This window comes from Phasianus colchicus, chromosome 1 (assembly GCF_987193195.1).
Source record: "Phasianus colchicus chromosome 1, bPhaCol1.hap1.1, whole genome shotgun sequence".
Taxonomy (NCBI): domain Eukaryota; kingdom Metazoa; phylum Chordata; class Aves; order Galliformes; family Phasianidae; genus Phasianus; species Phasianus colchicus.
Window position 1 is genome coordinate 45,150,541 of NC_143436.1, and position 22,125 is coordinate 45,172,665.

Here is a 22,125-nt window from a genome sequence, read left to right on the forward strand (position 1 = left end):
TCAAGTCAAATAGAACTATGTTACCTTTAAGAATTTGTACTGTATTCAAATCTGAAAGCTGAGAAAGTGTTTTTCTGCAATTACTTCTAAGGGGAACCTGAAAAATTAAGATGCTGCACAGCAGCTGCAGAACAGCATGATGTTTCAGGAAGCACCGACCAGGGAAGAAGATAGAAAGGAATCTATCTCAGGTTCAGCTGTACATCCCTCTGTACTAGGGTGCCAGTTTTACTAAAGGATGTCATGGGCTCCTTAGATGTAGGAGTGAAACCATGCACAGGTGAAATGGAAAAGTTGTTATTCTCTTCCAAAGTGGTTATCAGTTCTGTCACTACTTTGCTTTCAGCTTTTCTCATTTTCTTCCTTTTCCATACATTTTTTTTTAATTGTTAGGCTTATGCTCACTTCCACTTAACATGGGTTCAATAGGAAAGTTGTACCAAGTCAACCCTTTCAGCTTTCATGTCTTTGGCCAAAGAAATTAGCTTGACTGTGTTTACTCCTCTGGGATTTTGATTATGGTGGAAACCTAAAGAGCTCATTTTTGAGAGACTTTCTTGCAAAGAGAGTGGCTGCCTGACACAGCTGCTACAGGACACCAAGGATATCATGCCGTGAAAATACTACTGCCACCTCTGGGTATACAGCATATCTATCATTAGCATCACTGCATGGTGGGGATGATGGAATGACACATGGGGATAATTTTCAAGTCCATCTAGGCTATAACCAGGTGCCCTCTCCAGAACATGGGGCACATCTGTGTCTGTGCTTTGTGGCAGGGTACGATGGGGAAAGGAGCACTGAAAACAATAATACAAGGAAAAATGTCCCTCTTTGAAAAGAGCCTTCACACTCCATATAGCAGTTGGTTATTATGCTACTGTCATTGGAGTCCCTCTCTGCTCCTGCTCTGTTTGTTCTGCAGTTATATAGAGGGAAGGCCTCAATTAGCCATATGTGGAACACTGTGCAGTCTTGGGAGCATTACTAATCTTGTAATGATATCAACTGTGAGGCATCCCTCAGTGGTAAGGGGGAGTGGAGATAAAACAGACAATGGGAATAAGGATCCCAGTGCAGAACTGAGGCAGCAAAACAGGAAAACAAAGAGGGCTAAGGGGCAGGGAAATCAAGATAAGAGAGAAAATAAGATGAGAAGAAGGGGGTGCAAAAATAAGCATAAGGAAACAAACTCAATTTTACACCAGAGCAAAGGGCTCGTGGCATTCCCAAAGGCTCCCAGTTCTTTTTGTCACCTTTTTGATGACAATAGGACTTACTACTCCAGCAGATCAGTGCTGAACTGTGAATAGCCATCTCACATCGACTTTTAATCACTGACACCTCAAATTGCAAACAGCATGGTGAGAGAGCACCGAGAGGTCTGTGCATCATACCATGGCCATACAAGGGCTTAATCATCTTTCTCGGGTGAATTTAGAGAGCAGCTGCTCTACAAGGCCTCTCTGCGTAAGGATGAATAATGTGTTTTTAGGAACACTGCTGTGTGTTGAGGAAGATTACCATGCATGTCCTTAGGAGATGGAAGAGCTGTTCTTCTTGACCTTTGTTGTAGAGGACAGACAATTTTTTTTTTTTAAATAAAAGTGTGATTATTTGTACATTTTGTGTAATAGCCTGCACCATGCTTTTACAGTTCAAGCAGCTGTGGTTGACCAGAAAGGACCTCTCAGACTTTATTCCAGAATTTTTCTTACACAGGGGAACATGATGTTAACCTCCTTTGTGCAAATACATGACTAAAAAAGAAAGTACCAGAGATTGCTTTCCCTTCCTTTTTTTTTTTTTTCTCTCCTATGCAACATACTTAGTAAAAATATCCAGCAGTATGCTTATATATGTCTTTTCCCTGCTCTAGTTATCATTGCTTGGGATCCTGCAGAAGTAGGATATACTTTTGGCTACCTGGGAAGGGAGAAGATGATTGCTCGGAGATATAATTTAGCAGAGGGTTGTTAGAGTTAGGGTACTATGGTTAGGCTGCGGTTGGACTTGATGATCCTTGAGGTTCCTTCCAACCTGAGTAATTCTATGATTCTATGATTCCTATGAAAAAAGAAAAAGAAAGGAAGAAAGAAAGGAAGAAAGAAAGAAAGAAAGAAAGAAAGAAAGGAAGGAAGGAAGGAAGGAAGGAAGGAAGGAAGGAAGGAAGGAAGGAAGGAAGGAAGGAAGGAAGGAAGGAAGGAAGGAAGGAAGGAAGGAAGGAAGAAAGAAAGAAAGAAAGAAAGAAAGAAAGAAAGAAAGAAAGAAAGAAAGAAAGAAAGAAAGAAAGAAAGAAAGAAAGAAAGAAAGAAAGAAAGAAAGAAAGAAAGGAAGGAAGGAAGGAAGGAAGGAAGGAAGGAAGGAAGAAAGAAAGAAAGAAAGAAAGGAAGGAAGAAAGGAAGGAAAGTGAAAGAAACATCTTCCATCCCATGTAGTCCCTGGGATTTTTCATTCACCCTGAATGATGCCTGCAATTCCCTTAGGGCAGGAAGAGGCCAGTTTCAGGGCTTATTGATCATTATTTTAACTGATGGGAACAAGAAAAAAAAGATTTACCTGAATGTTTATGAGCACTGAATCTTTGTTAAAGAAGTTGCAGGAATTAAATATGTTAAAGATTTTCTCTCTCTTGTTTACTGTGTTTCATATTGTGTTAACACATACTATGCAGGAAAACAAATCAGGGACCTTTTAGCTTTCTGCATAGAAAAAGTCCTACTGTGACCTCCTGAAAACTGGACAGACAGAGAAGGGGAAATCCAAAAAAGTAGCATCCACCAAAAATACACAGGTTGCTCTGAGTGTAATGGATCCTATTTATTTCCATGGAAAATATAACAGATACAAAGAGCACAATAGCACTATTCAATAGACCAAATGCTCAGCTACAAAGCACTATTTTTCAGTGTAGTCACCACCATTACCTCTGGACCTTCACCAATGATGAACAAGAGCCTTCATGCCATGCTCGTAAAAATCTGCACCAGCAGAGGTGACCCACTGATTCACAGCTGTTATGATGGTATCACTGGTAGGAAAATGTTGCCCACACAGTCCATATGATCCAGGAAATTGCTTCTTCTCAGCCTTGTATGAGTTCAACAGGTTCTGATGAACTTGCATACAGTGTTTTATCTGTTCCTGTCCGAGTGTTCATGGAACTCACCTGGCACAAACTTTGCCATATTCCAACATTGCCATCATTGTTTCCAGTGCACTGAAACTGATATTCAGCTCTGGACACAGACTCTTATTACTTCAGATGAACTGATGGAGATGCTCATCATTTCACAGTGTGACAGCAGTACTTGGCTGTCCTGAATGTGGCTTGGCTTTCATGCCGCTGTCACCACTGCTGAAATGCACCACCCACACCTCACTATCACTGTTTGGTCTCCATAAACATTCAGCAAGCATCAGTGAATGTCACTGGGTGCCATTTTTTTTCTGAATGGAAGAATTCAATGACATATCTTTGCTTCATATTCAATTCCATATTAGATGCCATTTTGTCACACAGCAACAAAATGTAGTGGAATATTGGTGGAAAGATTCAATCCTTACTGCCATACAACCAACCTCCACCTCTGATATCATGGGCCAACATCATAAAATAGGAGGCATTACTTTTGGAGCAGCACTCATAAATCTCACCATATTGACAAGTTAATGGATTCATGCTCATATTTAAGTATTGGTGGTTTAAGCATCCTGAGATACCCCTGAAACATTTGTACATACAAATACACCACCATGTAGTTACTGCAGTAACAGTTTAGGACAATAACTGCTTGCTATACAGAGGGGAAAATTAGTTGCCCAATTGGACATACATTCTAAACTTCAAAAGAAATTGGTGTCTCAAACTTCACTTTACCTACAACATGATAGCTAGCATCTCTGCTCTAAATGTAGATGCCTGACTCTAACACTTCCTGTTTTTTAATAACCCAGATTACTGTGTCCATAGTACCACGCTTTTCACTGAAAAGGAATAGTGACATTTTAATAACTGAGTCATCTACATGATGCGTCAGTTTCATGTAGAAACTTCCCTGTAGAATTTCCCTGACCAAGTATCAGTGACAGCTGAGCAAAATGTTTTGTAAATGTCTCAGCTGAAACCTTGTTCTATTATCAGATGTGGATAAAGTGAAGCCCATACTATTGGCTCTTTTCTTGCAGGTTGAATCTATAGTTGATGGTATCTTGCCACAGGGAAAAAAAAAAAAAAAAAGTTCACAATCTCTCATTTGGATTCAATTTAGAAACATTTTTCCTTTGAAGCTACAGTTGGAGGACTTTTTCCCTGTCTCCAGCCCTTCTCCAACATGTAAGAGCTTCCTCATCTTTCACTCAGACTTGCATGGGTGACAGTCCTGCTTTGTTAGATTACCCACACCTGAGAAACAAAAGACTCAGAAGCATCTGTTCATACAGTAACGCAAATCTAAATTCTTTTTTTTTTAATCTTCTTGACCTGTAAGTGTTCTCATTTCCTTCATTAGGAACATCTATCTGAGATTGCATCTTACACTTCACAAAGTCTGAAAGATCCTTCTAATATAGTAGTTATCCTTTATTCCCTGCTATTACTCAGAAATTATATAAAGAAAAATCACACTTCCCAACTAATATACAACAAAGAAGAATAACAGACTTCTCACTTAGTCACTGAACTACTTGCCATCTTCAAACTGTCAACAAATTTTTGATGGAAGTATTCTGTGATTCACATCTTCCTTCTTGTCATCTTAAACAATAATTTCCCTGATCACTTTTACCTTAAGGTACTCCTTTGACTGTTTAGAGAGGCTGGTTAGTTTGTTTGGGGTTTGATACCATATCAATGAAATATGCTTGAAAGTATACAAGGAGATCAATTTTACGAAGCTCAAGTTGATTGATTTGAACTATTTCACCCTGAGGTCAACCAGGACTTCTGGAGTCTCATGGATGATTTCCATGTGTGCTTGGATGCTGAAGCAGCCCAGATGGAAAAGGATGGCTGGCAGAAAGTGAGGTAAGGATGAAAGTAGGCATTGCTGTCCAATGTCTGCTCCCATTTGTTCCCACATCTTTCCAGGCCCTGACTTGGGCCTTGATGCAGAGCATCCCTGCACTTTCAGTAGATACACTAGACATTAAAGCTCAGCAATCCCTCTTTTTTTGCAAACATGTATAGAGCATTACTCATGTTTACTGAAGTTTTGAAGATCTGAATTTTGAAATTCTTTATATGCTTCATTTCAGTAATAATCCACTTCTATCTGCACAGAACTCTTTGGTGATGACTAGACATTCAGACTTTCACATACCAACATTTGTCTGCAGTTGTCTAGTGCCAATAACAAAGGATAAATCATTTGCCTATAAATATTTTTATGCTTGTCTATATCCAGTTCTTTAGATCAGTCATTATGAGCATATGACAACCCCCTGCTTTGGATAGGAAAAGTCTTTGTGAATATAAATCCAGAAATTTTCCTTAGAAAAAAAAACAAACTACTTCTCTGAAATTTGTATGAGAAAGACTCATTGGAGATTTGTTTTATGAAAGAAAAAATACACAACCCCCTTTGATAACATATAGATTTTTTGTTATTATCTACTGAACAAAAAAGCACATTTCCCGTAGGAAGGGCAAAAGCAATCTAATTTTTCTAAGTACTACCTTGTTCCTCGTTGACTTTTTTTTCAATAAGAATAAGGAGAGCAGCAACAAACAGCAGCACTCACCTAACAAAGGCTGCTGTAGCACTGGGATATCTCTCCAGCTGCTGCTTTATTGAATCTTCTCTTTACGAGGCCTATTATCCATGCATTATAGTTCTTGTTTGCTCTTCTTCACCAGGATCTTCTCTACCACAGGTGACCACTGCTGGCCTTGAATTGAAATTTTTCTTGTGCCTATAACTCTCCTTTAAACCGCACAGCCTCCATTTTTTTTTTTTGCAATATACTAAGAAATACTGTTCTTCCTTTCAATTACTGTGCCTTCAGCATTACATCTGGCCATTATTTTCATCTTTTTTTTTTCTCTTTGTTACATCTTTAAAATCAGCAAATGATGTCTCTGATCATTGCCAACATGTAATCAGGATAATCAAAGTCAGTTCCTGCAGGCTGCAATTATAAGTTCTATAAAACAGACCACCTAAATGTGAAAGTCTTGCATTAGATAGCTGTTTAGATAGGTGTATGCAAGCATGTGTCTTCAAGTGATGTAAATACAGATCTCAGCAGTGCCTTCAATCATCATGTTTTTAACACCAGTTGAAAACTTGGTATGACATAAAATAGGACATATCCTTATTCTTGTAAGCATGGTAGTTGCCAAATCTGTTTGAATGAAAAACAGAAAATGTAGTGCACGTGCAAGGACACCCATTGCTACATTTTTATTTCACAAGAGCCTACTGTGTTAAGATACTACATCTAGTACACAGGTAGAGAAAGAATGTCATCTGGCAGCTGAACAACTCTTGGCTTCGAATGAAGAATGCTTTTCTCTACAGAGTTTTCTGGTCCAAATCGCTTTAACTGGTTAACTGGTAGAATTAAGTAAGAACATTTCTGCCTTTCCCAGTTTTCTTAGCTTAGTAATCTCCTTAATTGTAAAAGAACACATGTTACAGTCACTAGCTTTCCAGGTACTACAGAATATTCAGAACACAAGTAATAACACATGCACTGACTATTTAGTTTGAAAAAAGTTCTAATCTTGATGTGAGCTATCCATTCTCACACACACACACACACACACAAAAAAAAAAAAAAAAAAAAAAAAAAAAAGAGAAAGAAAATACAGGGATTGCCTCTAAAATAGTTTCATATGGAATCTATCAAATTTTATCAAACCAAAAGACTAGGATTACAATATTTTGACTCATAGACGCAAATGGGAAAAAAAAAATTATTTGGTTTGGAACTTCTATTTGCTAAACTGCAGTCTGAACAGAACAGTGCCCTGGAGTGTTTACTCCAGCTCTGGTCAAGCGTATGCAGCGACTGCTCCATGGTAGTACAGCCGTAAACCTTGCAGAACACTCCTCTGCTTACAGATGAGACCTGGATCTTGTGGATCTTGGAGGATGCAACATCTCTCAGAGAGCTTCTTTTTCCCACTCTGACCATAATAAAAAAGAAGTGGTATGATGGTGTTGCCTCGCCCCAGCAGACTATCTTATGTCAGCAGATAAACTGCTCATCTTTCAGCCTTAGTTTTGAGATAAGCTGAATGACAGTATATCATTGTGGTCCTCATAAAGCCCAGAGCACCTCTGAGACTGAGCAGATATAAAGATGCACTTACCCAGCCCACATCACTGGAAACAGTGATTCACAATTCTCCTTTTGTACCCACTGCATAAATTCCATGCTGCAAGAGTCTGTGCTCAGTCCATGTTCTTTCCTATCCTCCTCCAGTTCAAGATTAGCTGGAATTGTCTCAAAACTGCCAAAATAAAATAGTTACCTCTAAACTAATAGCAAACATCAAAACAACCTGGCAGTCCAAATTTAAAACCAAGATCAGATTCACACACGTTGCTTCAGTATCATAGCTACTTTGCCAACAACACTTTATTTAATAAACAAATCTGATTAAATTCTGAGAATCTAGGGTTCTCAGTTACGGTTGCACAGTTATCTTGTAGTGGTAAGTTTTTATACATGCAGGATAAAAAACAATAATTCTTTTATTCAGATATTGCAAATTCCATACTTACATACAAATCTACATATGAAACGTAGTAAAAGAAATACTGTATATGAAGACAGATTTTGTCAAATTACTGCTTTTCAGAATATATGTTAGATTAGTAAGTTAGACTGACATATTAACAAGCTGAAGATCACAAGACGTGTTTTATGGTGCATTAAAATCTCATCATAACAATTTCAGAGAGCTAGCATAATATATTATTCAGAGTTAAATACTGCCTTGAATGATAAAGGCTTTGTGCCATCAGGCTATAATACACTACAGCTCTGAAATATCAATTTTAATTTATCAGGGAGGTAATTTGCATAGCTAAAGCAAGAATAAAGTGATGCATTCCATGTCTTTTCCAACATCCAGAAAATAAGAAAATATTCTGAGAAAGCTATTATTTAATCATTTAACCTCTCATAAAAAATAGTCTGACATGGATTTAGTTGTGTAGCTGAAAGTAAACATATTCGGATTTCTTGTATTGAATACAAGTAAACTTATTTAAACTCCAGGGGAAATACTGTATTGAGGCACAAATGTATTACTGTGACTGGGTTTTTGACAAATTGCATCTATTTATCTGATATTTCTGTAAGTGACACAGAAAAGCCAAGCAGCTCTCCTCTATGACTTCACTCCAAAAAGGAATTCGCTGGGATGAGTTACTTAGAGCTGTATATTGTCCTTAATCCGCATATGGAATTCTGTAATATAAGGTCTTTAAGCTGATAAAAGGTTATGCTCATGCAGTTAATGGAAAAGAGGGCAGTTGATAGAGACAGCGGATGGGGCATGAGATCAAAAAATACCTTTATCTTCATGTCTCACTCTAACTTCTTCCATCCTGGGTTGAGAACCACAGACATAACCACCACTGTGTTCACCACTCTGAAGAGCATCAGGCTACCTTATCTGATCAATGGCCAAAATGTCACAGGTGGTAGCCCTTACATGACCACAAGGAACAGTCAGTACAGAAATGCTGCTGAGAATTTGGCTATAGAAGCCGTGGGGAAGTACATCCTGGGCACAACAGGTCCTTAGAGCAAGGGCTGATGGGGCCTTTGAGCCACTTGGGTCAGCTTGAAGCTGGGAACCCCAGTCCCATATGCCTGGACGTGTGCTAGTGCAAGCAGGCCTTTATCCACCACCCTCTCTGACATCTTCGGCATTAGGACTAGACTGTTATTTACATTGTAATCTTTAATCACAGCAGCAGGCAGATCAGGTCTAAAGCAGTCATTTGAGCAGGCTCTGCAGCTTAAAGTTTTGAAGCAGGCTGTAAAAGCTCACACATGTTCTCAGTCTGTCTGAGTTGTGCACCTGATAAAGCACACCACTCTACCCTGTTTGACTCACTGTACTGGGAAAAATTCAGTGTGTGTCACAGGCAGTGTTGGTTTTATAGCGTAATTTTAAAAACCTCTTGATTCACAAGATTCTGACACACAGATTGGTTAATCTGCTGTGTGTAGTGAAATTCAGTCATTTAAAAACAGGGCACTGGAGTGGCCATCGGCAGCACTGTGCACAGCACAGCCCCTGTCCTATATATATCTATCTATCCATTCTGATAGCATGCTAGGCTTCTTTATGACAGTAAGACTAGGTACGTTGCACCAAGTCTAGCTTAATTCTGGAGCCAGGGTAATCTCTCACCGGCTATTTTTCCTTATCAACAACATCCATTGTTACCTCCAGTGCTTTTTCTGCAGCAAGGGTTTCCTTCGAATTCCTCCTCTTTTTGTAATGAATAGTAGTTCTTTGCTTTTTCTTCTTTTCTTTCTTCCTTCTTTTTTTTTTTTCCTTTTTTTAAGCGGTTGTGACATAAAAGGGAAAGGAAGGGCAGATTTAGTATTTCAAATAAAAGATACTGCTAGGCTTTTCTAATGTATTTTATCGTGCAGTGTAATTGCATGTGTCAGTCACTGTGCACTTGCCTCTGTGGAAGGGACAAAGGGCCCGGCAACAGTAGAATGAGTTTAAATTAGCATTTAAAAGACCTATGCCTTTAAACCTTTAAACCTTTTTTTTCCCTGCTTTTCCCCTCTATCATTCCCTTCATACACACTAATATTACTGGAGTCTTTTTTTTTTTTTTTTAAATATTACATTGGTCTTTTTGACAAAGTATCAGAGCGAGACTATGATGGGCCTGTACAGAAAAAAAAAGGTGGTATCAGGGGCCAGTGTCAGGCCCAATTGGACTGTGAGGAAGGAACCAACCAGCCTCCTTTCAAAATGATTGATGACTTCTCCAGATTTAGCTTAATAACTGTGTGCATTTGTGTGCTTTGGGTCCGCTGTGGTGATAATTCCCGTGCTGCTCTTGTCATCTCTGCTGAAGTGGGTTGTCAAGGTCTGCACGTGGCCGAGGCCAGCACAGGGACCGTGATCAAAAACCAACTATCAGCTCCTGCAAATTCCCTCCACTGTTGCCAGCCCAGTGAAAGGAGCTGGACAAAGGGAACATCACTATAAAAAACAGCATCCTTGACTTTAAAACATGAGGATGAGATTCACAGTTTAGTGAGTGGCCTAATTTTCAATAGCTCTGAGAATTTGTAGATGTACAATACACCCAGGGAAAAAAAAGGAACAGAAAAACAGACATAGGAACAGAATTAAGAACACAATTTCTGCCAGTGTTGTCAGGCCCCAGCCTGCTCCCCCAGTTGCGGGGCAGCCTGTGACGCGAACCCCAAACGAGCACCATCACACCACAAGTCCTCATTCCACCACATTTGTTTTCAGATTCATTTGTCAACAAGAAAAGAACAAAGTTCAAGCAAAATGCTAGGGTGTCATTTCTTAGCAATAATGAACAAGAGTAAAGACACCTCCTGCAGATTAATGACTGGTTGGAACCAGTTAATCACCTCAAGCCATTAACCCTAACTATTATTAAGCTCTAGGATCTAAACCAAGTCCTCAATCACTGTGGCTGCTATTCACCCCTCCAATTTTCAAAACCATCTCCCAATTTCTCCTCTACTCTTTACACCAAAAAAATCAGCTAGAAATTGTATATTGGAATTGTTTTTACATGCATGTAGAGATAGAAGGTGGCTACATAGATTGTGGAAGGGTACGTTTCTCACCAGTTTGAGAGGAATATTCATTTTGCATCATATACATGTCAGCACAAGGTATTCGTAGGCATTGAAAAACCTGACATGTTAGTCAATCAAGGCCCACCAATCTTTCCACAGGGTAGTTTTGCTTATTGCATGGCAGGAATCAAGAGGAAAAGGGCAGGGAAAGAGAAGCTGTGAGGAAAGGGGGCAGAAAAAGGAGGAAAGAGCTGCAGGACATAACTGACTATTCAACTTTCTGAAGAGGATTCTATTCACAAAGTTTTTCCTTGATGCATTCTGATAGGCTTTTGTTTCGGGTTATTTTTTAGCTCTGGTGTACAGTAGGCAGTCCGTTTTTTGCTCTAATCGTCTGTTTCCATGACCTTCACCTTTCATCAATTGGGCTACTTCCTAAGTTTAATGCAGCCTCTGAGATTAAAGCCATTTTTCTCCAGGCTGAGTTGGTTAACAGATTTGTTTTTAAGAGAAGTAGAAATCATTTTGATTAGAAAAAAAAGTGATTTTGAGCACAGAAAATATGAATAAAGTTAAAAAAACAAAAAAACAAAAAACCATACCTTTACAGGGATAAGTGATAAAGGGGAATTTAGCTCATAAACAACATCAGCAGGCTTTTTTCTTAAGTAGTATTGTTTATGGTATAGTTACAAGCATTATCAAATACTGCAAAGTTGAAGAATAAGTACAAAAGATTTTATTTTCCCCTCACAGATGTTTTTTAATCAGGTTTCTAGTTGCAGTAGATAGAGAATCATATTATATGAAGTAATTCTCCCTAACAGATATAGTGACATAACTCAGCATTGTACAATTGTAGCAGGTAAGGTTATAAATCAAAGGCAGAATTTACTACAAGAATATAATAAGCCAGATCCCATTTTGCTTAACAACGTATACTCCTGATTTGATTATACAGCTTATTTGCTTAACTTTATTCCTGCATTAACTCCCTCTTCTTTGATGATAATCCTTTCTCTAATGCCTACTGCCAACTTTCAGTTATACGTTTTGGTAAGAAGAGGAACTAGTTATTTCTTGCACATAATATATTAAACACTGCCAACTGTCTATCCATAGTCCATAGAATTATGGACCATACATCCATAGAAGGATTGGGTTCTGCAGCCACTTTCCCTCACTTGAAACCACACTGAGTGATCAGAGATAAGCAGACTGATCCAGCTCACCTCAAGCAGAGGAAAATGATCTGCTGACCTCACAGGCCTTTGGACCATTCCTGCTCTGACAGCAGACATTCATTTCTAGTTCCCAGCCTCTGTCAAGGTAATAGTAAATGTATAACTCAAGACTGCTTACTACCTGTTGTTAAAATGGTACAGATTTAGTGGAACAGAAACCAAGCAGCAGCTACAGAACCTCATCACTTCTTGTTGATAACCAAACATGTGCTCTGCCATCTCACACGCTGACATCTGTTGTCTGGAGTTTTCCCCATAATGCTTCAGCTGTGCTTTCCCTGGGTTGAGTTTTGTTTTCATTCCTGGGAGTTTTCTAAAATTCCTCTGAAACTGAACAACTGAAAAATAAAAAAATGCATATTGAATGTTACTATGGTAATAAAAATACAAGGAAAAAAAAAAGGAAAAACACTTCAGGCAGGCTGATGACTCAAGGCACAGTTTTTCTAACAGAGACAAACACATTGGTGCTTCGTCCACAAATAGAGCGATTTGGCAGCCTATTTAAATGGGTTTAACTCAAAGAATATATTAATACTATATGATTTCACTTAGACTAGAGTATTTGTCTCTACGGAGACAATGCATTGCATTGTGTATGGCATTAATTACCATACACATCTTTGTATCATATACGTCTTCCACAGAAACTATTTTAAGTTACCATTAATGTCATTAATTACTGACTCAAATGTCATTCTTGTACTCAACTGCAGAAGAGACCTCCTAGGTTAACAAGACTCATCTCCAGTTATTAGAGGCAACTGCACTGCTTAAACAAGGCCATGAAAATACCAAACTCCTTTAAACAGCTATGATTTTTGCAATTATTCCTCCCATCAAAACTTATCCCAGAGGTTTATGCCTGAGAAGACTCCAAAGCACCTTCTCATTTCAATCAAGTTTATGTGTCACCAGGTCTTTTCTTTTTCCCAGCTCAAGCACTGTCCTTCAGCTTAAACAGTTCCTCTGCCTCTTATGCTGACATATTCTTACAGAATAATATTTTCCATACCCATTCTTTGTTTCACGAATAAATAACTTGGCTTGCTCATCTTTATTTCCAGGACAAACTCTTCTTACATTTGTCAATTCCTGTAGTCTTCAATTGCTCCCCTGTAATTTCATTTTCACTGACCAGCAGCAAACTCCAGATGTTGCTTTACCTGGCCCTTGTATGATGGGATTATTGCATCTTTGCTATCATTGGGAATCACTCCCCTGATACATCCCACAAAATATCATCATGCTTTCCTTCTCCTAGGCTATGCACCAATGCACGTGAAAGTGCTAAAGTATGCTGAAAAGGAACATCACAGGATTTCATCTTTTCATGGAAATTAGGACTAAAAGAGAATTCTGTGTTTTTCAGCTTTCTTCTCTTTCCTCGTAAGGGCAATATATGTCATCAAAATATTTCTAGCAAGTCCTGTGACTTTTATGAAACAGTGTTTTTCAGTCCTCAGAAATCCTTAGTTAGTCTAAAAAGAAAGATGAGAAGGCATTTTTTAATTTCAAAATGATGGTCAGATTGTGGAGCTCTTCAAAACATGAAGCAACAAATCTAAGAAACAACTGAAAGCAAAATGTCTAACTTTTGGATGCTGAGTTCACTATATAATTCTCATGTCTATAAGTGATAGATGAGATAGCTGTTCACAAGCCGCCAGTCTGCAGCAGATTGCCTCGGTCTGAGAAATAAGTGGACTGAGGCAGAAGCTGAAGATAGAATGTTTGGGGTAAGGACTTAGCAGGAAGGATGGTGACAGATTGTTTAATAGGGGAGCTGTCTCCATCATCTGACTTGCAAAGGAAGCAAGCAAATAAAGCCGTGGGAATAATAGCCTACAAACAGCTTGCTTTAAAAGTAATTGACAACTTCAGTTGCTGTGATACTTCAGTCTCGGGGGAAAGAAGTGAAATGCTGGCTACACAGTCTCGATAGACCCTTTTCCTAGCTTACTGCAGGAAAGTATTTTCTCCCGATGTTGTGCATAAATATATGTATGTATAAAGCAGAACAAAAAAAAGCAGTATGCTTTAGAAACAAAGATTTGATATTTTTTCACCACAAATGCAAATTCTTTAAAACAAATGCAAATTTACGTCACTGCAAACAAACACTTTGATTGATACGGAGTTAACTTGGAGTTAGCCTATGAACGTGATCAAAATTTTTGCTGATACATTTTTCTGTTGGTGCTGCAGTTTCAGAGTTGTGCAAGAGCTACATGATAAAGTATGGTCGTTGACCGCACTTCAGTTTAAAAACACAGGTCAGTAGCTCAACATCACCTTCAAATAACACAGGGCTACAAGGAATAACAGATCTGTATATTTGCAGTTGAGAGTTCATGCACGTGTGAAGCCTACAGCATTAGTAAAAGCCAGGCAAAGCATGTGCAAGCTGTAAAAGCTTTCCTCTTCTCAGTCAGGGTCAGTTTCAGCCCTACTACTGAAGGTCTGGGCAGAGATTGCCAGAGGTGTCACTCCTTGTTACTGTGACAAGAGTTTCTGATGCTCAACAAAGCACCAAAGATGAGATCTGATTTCTTGTCTCTTGCTGTCTCAACTAGGATTTGGGCACAGGTATCTAAAGAGGAAGCCTGAGTGAATAACAGCCAAGTATTTCTTAGCTACAGAAAGTGAAAAGCATGATCCAGAGCTCAAAAAATACAACTACTGAACCTATGTTTCCCACCACTATGAGGTAATTAAATAAGTATAACAACTACTTTTTTTTTTTTAATTGTTGCCTTAACACTGCAACAGAGCCTTAGGACTGAATTATAAGTGCAAACTGCACTTTGAAGACACAGAATAAACATGTCCAGTACCAGACCAGGTGACACAAGGAGACGTCAGGAGATCTAAACTGATTTTCCCCATGCAGAAATACCAAAGCCACAGCTTGCAGATGATAGTTGGAGGAGCCTTACCTGTGAAAGCCCCCATGACCATGAAGTTTCAAAGAATGAAGTGTACAGAGCATGGAGCAGTTCCCCTGGGCCAGCATGCATCCCTGCCAGCAGATTGCTCTGAGCCACGGGAGAGCAGGGGGTTAATATCCTGTACAGGTGCACATTGTGCCCAGTGAACAATAAGGCCCTAAAGATGTATTTTAAAAGGCACCTCGTGACTTTCATAGCTGTTTCTTAATTTCAGAGCTCTTAGGGCACCTAACTCTATCAGGCTGCTAAAGCAACCTACAGTTCAGAAGAAAAAAAAGACCTACTGCAATGTTTGGTGCTGACTTCAACACAATATAAAGAAGTTCTGACATCTGAAGCTGGACTCTATGACTTTTTCAACAATTCACTTTCTTCAGATTTCTACCCAGGACACATCGAAAGCTACAAATCATTAGTTGTTATTCAAGTAATTACCAATTCAAATATGAAGAGTGATAAAATTCTTCCACATCTACCAAGGGAGACAATTAAAAGAAATCTAACTTGTTTACTTTGGGGCTTTTTATTGGCATCTGCTGACAAATCTTGAACTAATGCATGAAGCATACAGAACAGCCCCAGGATTTCATCAATTTACCCTGAAAATGAATGTAGTCAGGGTTATATTTGTCATATACTTGTTTGTACTGCAATATTTATCACAAGAATAGCATTTTAATATCAGTGCAGACCTGTTTAATCTGTGCCTATCTTATCCATATGTCTGTCTAGCAGAGACTTAGGTGGTAACTCCTCTAAACAACATATGCACCACTGATTTACTCATCTTAATTTTATGTTAATTCAAGTGAAAGATGACCTTAGTAGCTGTGTCAGATGAAGCAGGTCTGATCAGTATTCTGCAAAAAACAGAAACACACTGCCTCAATTTGAGCATCTAATTTGTTGGTTCTTATTGTTTTACTTACAGAATTCATCCAGGATAGAAACAAAAGAGCATATGGACAGTCAGAGCATGGAAAGCTGAAAAAGCCTACTGAGAGATGCAAAGAGCACAAATTAGATTACAAAAACAATACAATTTGGAGCTTTATCGTGTGTTTGAAATAATGCAGAAGGCTTTGCTGAACATGTAAAAAGAAACCCTAAGTCGATCATAGAAGTGCACTGAGCAAGGAATTGCTCTGGATCAGAGGAACGACACACACTGAGACCATTTCCTGCTGTAGTGTGTGCTGCTAAGCACTAATCTATTCCCATGGAGATGAAAATTGAGGATGCAGGGCAAAGGCAATCCTGCCTACATTTGGAGCTATGGCTCTAGGCAGATTACTCATTTTTAACAGGAAAAGCACACAAATAATACTAGTATTCATTATCTGTTTATGTGTAAAACTACTTTTTTTCCTCTTTTTTTTTTTTTCCTGAGTAAAATGCTTATTCCCCTCTTTAGCCCTGAAACCTTCCCTCTTTCCCTACTCCTTTTCACATACTTCAGCTTTCTAATCCACAGCCTCACCTGGGGTTGGTGTAAATCAGGTTTCTGAAGGCACAAAATCTGATCTTTGCAGATAAACCTTTCTATCTTTCAGAATTTAAAGCACCTTGCCAGGTAAATGCAGTATTTTGAGCATGTAAATAGAGTTGTATTTGATTTATTTATATCCGCAGCATGAAGTGGTTATCTATTTTTCCCATTGTTCAGTTTTCCTATGCCTACCCCACACTTCATCAGTCTTACTGTTGAAGACCAAGATGGAAACAGAAGATGACTCTGGTGTTTGTCACATTTTTCAAGTTACATCTATCATACCTTACATGTATCTTTTCTGATGCATGAATAGGCAACATCCTCTCTACCTCTTCACACAGTCCTGTCCCACCACATCCAGTCTTTCGTGATGAAAACCCTAGCAACTGCACTAAGGATGAATATGGACCTATACTGCTGTAATAAGGCAGTGGACCTACTTACATTTGGTACAATGAATTAAGGTAGATGCAGAAACATAAAGTGGGTGGCTTCAAGTGCCCAAAACCCATAACTTTTAAGCTCGTTTAGCAGCAGAAGTAGAATAAGATGAGAATCCTCCTTTGCCTGCCCTCCCAGTGCTTCTTCTGCTCCTTCTGGTTTGTTGCAGAATATGGAGATGTGGGTTCAGAAGGACACATTGGTGCCCTGCAAAATGTCACTCAGGAAAGGTGCTCCATGTCAGGTTTTCCAAGACCTGCACCTAAACCACAGTGATGTTATTTGTCATTCTGAAGACTCACGGGGGCTTTTGGGAAGCTTGTTGCTGCCTGGTGGATATTGCCAAAGTCATGGCACAGCACAACCCTCTCACTGACAATGCTGGTTGTTCCCAATCCTTCCCCTAGAATTGCTGTAGTTTTTTGAAGGTGCAAGCTGCTCCTAAGGTCCAGAGCAGAAAATAAATGCAAACCTGTTCCAGGCCAAACCATAACAGACTAGGGTATAGTTTCAACTACACTAGAGTGTTTTTAAGTAAAAATCCCATATGCTTTAACCCTCTATTCTTGCAAATGCCTTCTTCATTTTGCCTTGAGCTTTCTGAAAAGAGTAGAATCAGATCTGTGAAATTAAAATAGATTTTTCTTGTTAGCTGGAAGTGCAGGATAAGCCAAAATCAGGCATGAAATTGAAAACTGTGATAAGGAAATAAGCTGTCAGAGGCCTTGGATGAGATATGTGACCTTGCAGCCTTTCCATCTCTAATTTCATTGATTAAAGTGATCATTAGCAGTCTTCTTAATTATGCATAATATTTCTGATTTTCTATACTCCTTGCTTTGTCCCCAGCAAGTTCTTACAGAACAATTTCATTTCTCCTTCAGTCATTTCTGGATTTTAATATAAGAGATTAAAGAGATAATTAACTCAATGACATGTTTGTGGAGTACCAGCAACACAGAATTTGGAAAGATGTATTAATGTAAATAATATCGGCAAATCTAGAGTGAAGAATGAACAGATCCCGCTAGATTTTTCTGAACTCAGTAGAATTCTGAACTCAGGAAAGAATTTGATGGGCATAGGGCTCATAAATACTCTTTTTACAGTTACCACTCAGGGAAAGCAAAGGCTGAACAACCATGGCTCTCAAGACCGAGGAAGACAGTGTGGTGCAGAATTCCCCAGGCAGCATTAATCTGCAATGCTACGCTCATGCCCTATGGCTCAGTGACACCAGTGTCTTCGTCAAGCCCCAGGACACTTCTGGACATACCAAATCAGGTATAGCACTGAGCAAAAGACCTTTTCTAACTTAAGAATTACAACAGCGTGGAGTGAGTTGTCACAGATTTTGCAGTGTTCGCAGCTCAGCAGTAGGAGCAATTGGCATCTCTGCACCATGAGGACCTGCATTCTGCCTGTTTTGAGATACTGCTACAAGAAATCCAGCACCATAAACAAGGGGACACAGACATTTAAAGCTGTTATTATTCCTATAGGCTCTAGATTTCAAACCAATTCTGCTGCCTCTCTTGCAAGGGTCTTTCTGGGACTTGGCTTTGGTGGTATGATCTCTTGAAAAGTTATAAGGACAGTTAAGACAGAAGGTAGGAAGGAAAGGTATCTAAGTCCACTGAAAACTGGAGCAAGTATGCAGACACAATCTTTCTTAGAGAACAGAACAAATAAATAGTATTATTTTCAATAAAGAAACAAATAAAATGTGCAAGTTAACAAATAGCATGGGTAAGTTTATACCCATGGGCTTAAGAAACTTTTTCTACCAACGTCATTCTTGTTAGCCTTTGTGTTAGCCTAAAAAAAGTAGCAGGGCTTCTTCTGAGCTACCTACTCAATTAGACTTAATTTCAGATGCATTTCAGAATTGAATATAGTTTAGTCTTCAGAGTTCCCACAGTTAGAATATAGTATGGATCCCACGTGCCATGCTTTGTTTGCATAGTACACCTGGTGTGCCATATAGGAATATCTCTCTAAGGCAGATGCTAGTGCTGAGCCACATTGTTTTAGTAGTTAAAATTTTAATTTATACCTTGTTTAAGTAGTCATAACAGATAAAATCCTTGTATGAGATAAAATCCATCAGCAACCCTCCTCTCATAGTTTCAAAAAATGTGAATCAGCACTTGAAATCAATGCACGTATTCTGCTTATTATTCTGCTACTTATATTTCTCCATTCTACCCACAAATTTAACCCCTACACTCAGGTGGAAGTTCACCTTATTAAGTCCTACTTTCTTTAAACATGGTGATAAGTCAGTGTAAACATATGAGAACTTTCCATATACAAATCAAATTCAACAGTAAAATCCCCAGGGAGTTTCAGGGTCACTGCCACTTTACTGTCTTTGATACTAAAACTCTGCTTGGGTTAAGAGTTTTGGGGAAATATAAATTCAGGAATAAATCTGAGATTATAATTGTCACATTGGATGCAAATGATTTACAATCCATGCTAAATGTGCTCAGCATTTGGATCTGCGTGGTCTCTGGGGCCATGTTCTTCCATAACAGATGCTTCTTTCTCCACCATTTTCCTTTCTCAAACAGATAAGTTTTTATATTTGGGATTTGTATCTCCTCAGCTGTCAGAGAAATTTGATCTTTATGTAGCTGAAACTCAATTCATTACTCACTCTGTAAGTTAGGACACAAGTTATGAACTGGAATTGACAGCTGGTTGGAGTAGCTGAAACACTTTGGTAAATACCTGTTGTGTTCACACTGGGCCAAGACATTGGATACATGGCGTCAGTCTTCTGCTTAACATGGTTACCCTCAACTTTATCGATTCCTTTGGAAGCAATTATATTCCTGGATGGATACAACGATTCCTTAAATTGAACTTTACTAGATTTCTGTCCATTCATGATCCCAGTATTAGGAAAACAGCGTTATTTATTTATCCGAATTTCACTAGCAGATAAACTCCATGTTCACAAGGCTTTGTCACACATCAACAGATAATGGGTACATGCCTTCAGTGGGAGCCTGAGAAGATATTCAACCAATTTTTTTTTTAATTTCAGTTCACTGACCAGCATCACTTCAAGTTTTGCCAGCTAATTTTCATCCAGAAACTGCATAATCATAATCACGCTGCTGTCATCCTCCTTTGAAGACATTAGTTCTAGGAGAATGCCTTCTCCATTCTCTTGGCAGCTAAGCCTATAGCACGTCATCATCTCCTCTACTCCTTGACCCTAAACAAAGACCCTGTTTTATCATATGACCTCCTGGGTTTTTTTTCATCTAAACTCTTTGCTCCATATTTTGAGCCATATTATTATAGATCCCATGGAATGTTTGAATACCGCAATGTTCAACTTCTCTTTTCATGGCATTGCTTCCTTATGAATACTGCAAGTAGAGTGGGGAAAAGAATTGCTTGTCCTTGGGCCACCCTGAGAAACAACATTAGCCTGCAAATAAACGAAATAAATGACATGAAACTCAAGAGAAAGATTTGAATGTGCTTCTGTTTAAATATTTTGCTTTCAAAATGTGCCAGATTGCACCACCTGTCAAAAATTTCAAAAAAAGAATGTCTAAGGAAGGATCTCCTAGCCTCTCTTGTTCTTCACAGACCATCTGAATTAGTAAAACTAGACACTGCACTGTTCCACAATAGAGCATGTTTAATTTTCAAGAGCAAAGCACAAGTATTTCCCTCATAAGTCTACATTCTGAACATCTGCAGAGTAGCATCACCCTGTAGAGCAGTTGTGAAAATGAGAAAGAGTTTGCTTAATGAAGAATTGTGTGAAGATAATTCTCCCTCATCTTTTTGTAGACATACGGCCTGCAGGGTACAGAACACATGAAGGATCTTGAAATGCAGAAATATCTGCTTTTTATAACATTTAAAGATCCTAAGAGACATTAGGGTGAATCCCTCATTGACTTAGTATGTCAGCATTTTCAGCTCGGTCTACAGATCTTTGTACATTTTTTTGTTTGTTTTTTCTAACTTTCTCTATCTCTACTAATGAAAAGTATTGTAGATGACAGTAAGCAAAATGGATCCATAATAAAGACAAAGTTAGAAACACTGCAAGAATGGCAGCCATAGAAGCTTTTTTAGGATGTAAATGCCATACTATAATTGCCTATTTGCCTTTTTATAAACCTAGTTTTAAAATAATACAAAAAAATCCCATTGGTTCCGTCATAAAACAAGAAATTACATATGACAAAATAAATTAAAAAGTAGCATTCCATTCTTGAGTGAATGTCTCACAGAAATAAACCGATTCCCAGGTTCAATAAAGAGGAAGATAATGGGCAAGGGAAAACAATTCTTTTTCATTGTGCTTCTTGGCATCAAAGCCTAAATTTCTTGTCAGAGAAGAATAAAGATAGAGACTACCTAAGGAGAAAAATGGCATTCTCCCAGCATACTCAATCTGCTTCTAAAATAAGACCCTCCCTACAAGCCACTCTGCACTCCCATAAATAGGCTAGGAGATATCAATCATGCAGAAGCATAATATGGTTGAGAGAAAGCATACAGTTTACCTTAACCTGGCACTGAGTAAATGAGGTAAATCTTTGGGAAAAGGTATTTTTCTCCACTTTAGAGAGAAAAAAAAAAAAAGACCAATAACATTGTTTTATTATTTGTCAGACATCCCTGAAATTCATCACATTCAACTGTTTACTTCTACCTGAGTCACATCGCCTATCTGTATTTTAATTTCTTTGTTATTATTTGCCACTGAATATAGCATATTAATCAGCATGGCTGATGAATTTTATTTTTAAATGATAATATCTTTTTGAAAGAGTCTGCTACAGAGTCATAGCTGCTATTGAGTCATAAGAACCTGCCTTAATCCTGCTTACCCCAATGACTGTGCAAATCTAACCCCATACTGTAGTCTCACCTCAATTGCTTTCCATCTGAGTGGCCATGGGGGCAACTGATGATCACCTCTGTACTTTTCTTACATTTTCCACCCTTAGAGGAAATAGCAAATGGCTAAACTTCAAAGTAATCAGCTAAACACTATAAAACAAGAAGAAAAAAAAAACAAATATTAAATACTAGCATGCTCTACAGTGATGCTCCTGAGTTTCCTCGATGCGCCCTTGACGACATTTATCTTCAATATCTACTGCAACCTGCTTAGCAATATTATATCTTTATTAAAATTTTCAACTGTGATCTGTAGAAAAGTTCCTAAGAACAAACC

At 38.5% G+C, this 22,125-nt stretch overlaps 1 long non-coding RNA gene across 1 annotated transcript in view; it reads left to right on the forward strand.

The window, feature by feature from the left end:
- LOC149919540 (uncharacterized) overlaps window positions 1-20,450 on the forward strand; it is a 46,950-nt gene extending 26,500 nt beyond the window's left edge. Inside the window, exons 3-5 of the long non-coding RNA XR_016466244.1 lie at window positions 4,935-5,029; window positions 18,014-18,188; window positions 19,960-20,450. This is a non-coding gene — a long non-coding RNA (uncharacterized LOC149919540). The remainder of the gene's footprint in view (window positions 1-4,934; window positions 5,030-18,013; window positions 18,189-19,959) is intronic.
- Window positions 20,451-22,125: the final 1,675 nt, after the last annotated feature.